A 4713-nucleotide genomic window follows, 5' to 3' on the forward strand; every position below is an offset into this window, starting at 1 on the left:
TGAAGATGCAGATAACGCATAATGTTAAGAACGACACATCTCTTTGATCTGAAGAAATACACTAAGAGATCAATAGCAAGGTACGAGAGTGGTCACACGTCTGTTGACTGAAGAATAAATCGGGGTCACACGATTTTATTTTATTTTGGTACTGTCCGATCTACGCCGGATGGCTTGATGGCCGTCTTGTGCCTCCCGGCTGACATTGTTAGGAATCTTCCCTGAAGAGCCAGCGACCAACGGCAGAGCAGCTTGCCTCCGCCGTCCGTGGCCCCGGCCAAAACCCCGCTCCCCGCCCCACCGCACTGCCGTGGTTGCGCCGGCCCCGGGCCAATCCACAAAGACTCCCCGTCATCCAGATCCGGCGACGGCTGTACCTTCAACCCACGCAACTCTAAGATAGCGATCTAAGCGCTGCTTCCGCGGCGAACTTGCGGCCCCGCACCCTTATGTTAGACACCAGCCAACCGGCAGCCTAGGAGCTCCGCCGCCTCGAGGGGTGCTGCTTCCCATTGGGAATCGATTGGCCCAGAATAAAAATTCAGAAAACTGACGCCTAAATAAAGTGATTTGAGATGAGGGTGCGACCTATCTGGCGGCATGGTGAAGTAGGTAGGTCCAGCTGCCGAGTCGGTGAGGCCGGCACGGTTGCGGTGGCCACCGGCGGCAGGGAAACAGCGATGTTGCGACGGTCGACGACTACGGGGAAGTAGCACTAGGACTCTGGACGGATCCGAAGTTGGAGCCGCTCCGGCGCCGTGAACAACGGCGGGGGTGAATCGGCTCGGTTCACGCGGCTGTCGTCGAGGCAGCTCCAACAGCACGGAGTAAGAGGCACACGGCCCAGTGCACGACGGCAAATGGACAGCATCTCCGGCATTAGGGAGGAGGGCAGCTGTGAAATTGGTGCAGTGGGGGCACCATGGAGGAAGGTTGAGGTTTCGTGGCTCGGGAGAAGGGAGCTTCCGGGGAGAAGGTGATTTGGCGCCCACGAGGTATGAATGGGGGGGATTGGGAGGGGAGTGGAACCATGTTTTACGGACGCATTTGTCTGAAATGTGAGGGGGAGTTACAGTTCTACCCCTGCCTTTAGGCTTCCCGGCTTGGGTCTGTGTACTGAGGGTCGGGGATAGTAGAGTAACTTTTCTTCTCCCCAAATAGTGGGCGGGAGCGATTTCGGGCGAGGAGGGCATGTTTTGAAATATAGTGGGCACGAGCGATTTCGGGCGAGGAGAGCGTGTTTTAAAATAGTGGGCGCGAGCTATTTCGGGCGAGGAGAGCGTGTTTTGCCGACCATGGTTTATGAATTATTCGGCACATGTCATTTCGGCCGAGGAGAAGGCGCGCTTGGATGAAGTTACGAACCTACCCTCGATGTACAACGGGCCAATTAATGCGTGTCCCACATAGGACGGTAATTTCACATCTCCCATTTATTTGCTCGGGCGAATTCCACCAAGCAGAGGATGTTTAACGGTTCATTCAAAATTTGGGAGAACGAGCATCCACGTCTACCTTACCAAGTCGATTCGAATCAAATTTTGAAATATTAGCTTGCCACTTCTTTTTTAGATGGAGAGATGATGCTCGGGAGTAATGTGTTTTTACATGCTCGTTGCTAGCGATTTACTATATGAAAAATAGTTGATCCACTCAAAAACGGGAATCAAACCCAAAATGAAATATCTCGATTCAATGAAATAGCTCATTCACCAGGTCAAAATAGTGAACTAAATCCAAAATTGAACACCTCAATCGAATAGCATGTTGTACAGTATTATAGTACTCCATGAACATGTTGAAAGTCAAATTAATGAACTTGTTTGATATACACATATATCCGTTCATGTGTGGATTGCAGACAACATGTTCTCCAATTTAAATATTTGAATGCAAGTTTATATCGAAACATGGTTTATATCAGTCTTTGATGCATAAAACGCGACCTCCGCCTCTCCCGGACTCCTGCTCTCTCTCTCTCTCTCTCTCTCTCTCTCTCTCTCTCTTGCCGACAATCTTCAATTCTGTCGCACGCATCCAACACACAAACCTTGTTGGTCCCCCTCGCTTTCTCTCCATCTCTCTTTCTCTCTCTTTGTGTGTGTGTGTCTGTGTGGGGGGGGGGGGGTTTCTAGTTCGCATTCATATATACTCCATCTATAGGTCTCTCTCGCACACTATGTATGATTCTCTAGTCCAAGCTAGATATCTTGGGTGCACTCATCGTACGCACATAAATTCCTTGGCTCGTTGCCCGTAACTCTCTCACGCACCACTTTGTCGTCTCGGAGCTCTTCCCCCTCTCTCTCAAACTCTCCATCTACCTGGGTCACACATACACATGCATATCTCACTCGCACTTGATAGGCCCATCTAAAACTCTATCTCTCTCCCTTGTTCTCTCTCCGTCTCACACACACACACACAATCTCATACCTAGCTAGCCAAGTATGATGGTCTCTCACTCAATTGTAGGCACAGGCAGTCCCCCCTATATGTATATGACTAGCTAATCTTCATCTCCATCACAAACATGTGCATGGTCTATCTCGATTTCTCTCGGGGCATCTTTCTATCGCGCACGCACCTCCCTCGATCTCCCACCCATATAGTCCCCTCACGATCTCAAGGGGGTCTCTCTATCACAAACACACCCTCTCGCCCTCCCCATGCGTCCATGTTCTCCATGTGTCCCTCTCTACCTTTGTTCCTTGTTGGCCAGACCTCTATTGGACATGTGCTATAGGGGTGTCTCTGTAGCGACCCGACCCGAATGGATCAAGTCTCTGTGATTAAGTGTCATCCCTGGATCGGTATGCTGACACACACAGTACTCGAGGATTTATAACAGAGGTAAATCACATGTATAAAGTAACGTAAATACTATTACCTCAATCCAAATAGCGGAAGTAACAAGGTTGTGGATTCCCATCAACACCAACGGCAAAGTTGAGTGTAGAAATCGTAACCCTAACGAATCACTTACTCGTCGTAAGATATCCTGCAACATGAAACGTTGCAGCCCGAAAACGGGTCAGCACATGGAATATGCTGGCAAATTCACACCATAGGGAAATGATGAACAAAGGCTATCACTACATGCATATATGGCTGGTGGAAAAGCTCTATGGTTATAATGTTTTTGCGAAAAGCCAATTTTTCCCTACTGCAAAGGAATAAATTTTATTTAACTACCATTGTGGTTGTGAAACATTGAGATGGTTGACAGCATCTCAATCCCAATTAAGAACGTGATTAAACCCAAATCAAATTTAAATTAAGTAACATGATGAGATCAACGGGATAATCCAAGAACTAGATACTCAAGATGTCCATAACCGGGGACACGGCTAACCATGATTAGTTTGTACACTCTGCAGAGGTTTGTGCACTTTTCCCCACAAGACTCGATCTCCTCCGTTGGATTACTCGCACAATATGGTGTTTGAGTAACGGATGACCGAGACACAGTCTTTCAGAAGTGTTTGCACCTTACGTATGGGTAGACAGTTACACCTACTTTCCCCTACATCTGCTAGTCTACCGCTGTAAGAGTTCACACAACTTAATCAACTATGCTAGAGCCCATAATAGCTTGCGGCTGCACACGGAAGTTTCTAGCATGAATAATCTCATGATCCCTTTGAACCTGGGTGGCGGTCCAAAAGAAAAACAGGCAATCCTGGAATACCCAGGTACCTCAATCCACCCAGATGTGAGTTTTAGTTGCCACCTTAAGTAAACCATTAATTAACAATCTCACATCTGTCATGAAAATCTCTCAAACCCAATCCACGTCTACGAGCATAGCATGGCAATAGAATAGCAACGTAGAAGTAACTCCCAAGGGTTTGATAATAAAACAGGTAATAGGTACTACCTCAACTACTTCCCAATACCCACAATTTAATTAGATCCTAGTCATGCAATGTTTGAGGATTGATCTAATGCAATAAAAACTGGGTATGGAAAATGTATGATCAAAGTGTGAACTTGCCTCCAATGTTGATGAAGATGATTCGCACTCAAAACTCTTGATAGATCTACTCGTCACACTCCGGTCAATCTATCGAGAGCAAGCAATAGTAACCACACATAAGCAATCACTCAAAAGATCGAGAAGAACGAAGAAAACAATTCGGAAAACTTCAAAACCAAGCAAATAACTCTTGCGACATAAAACAATTTCTAACAGCACCAAAATTACGTGAATTTGGCCTTATCAGAAAGTTTAGGTCAAGAGCTTCGCTTTGCAAAAAGAATCAACTCAAACGGAGTTACGGAACTTAAGTTATGAACAAAAGAAGTTTGAATATGAATTTGAACAAATTTCGAAATTTGAAAATTTCAAAAAGTTGACGTGACAGGTTAATTGGATAGGTGAAAACAAGATGAAACTATAGGCGCTGGTTTCATCTAATTTGGATGAACGAGTAAAAAGTTATGGCTATTTGAAAAATCAGGGCCAAGCTGTTTTGCAGAAGAAAAAAATAGCTACGGGTAAAAGAATTCTAGATCTAACGTATAAATATAGAGAACGAAATAAATATACCTTTATAAGGTATAGAAAAGACGACTTCGGAGTCTGGAGACAACTTCCAAAAGTCCCGCCGGAGAGGAGAAATATATTTTTAGCTAGTCAAACCAAAATATTGATTTAACCCGCAATGGATAATTTTTGGAGGCTCTATGGGTCTATATTTATAGGTGGAA

Source organism: Aegilops tauschii, chromosome 1 (assembly GCF_002575655.3).
Source record: "Aegilops tauschii subsp. strangulata cultivar AL8/78 chromosome 1, Aet v6.0, whole genome shotgun sequence".
In the NCBI taxonomy this organism is placed as follows: domain Eukaryota; kingdom Viridiplantae; phylum Streptophyta; class Magnoliopsida; order Poales; family Poaceae; genus Aegilops; species Aegilops tauschii.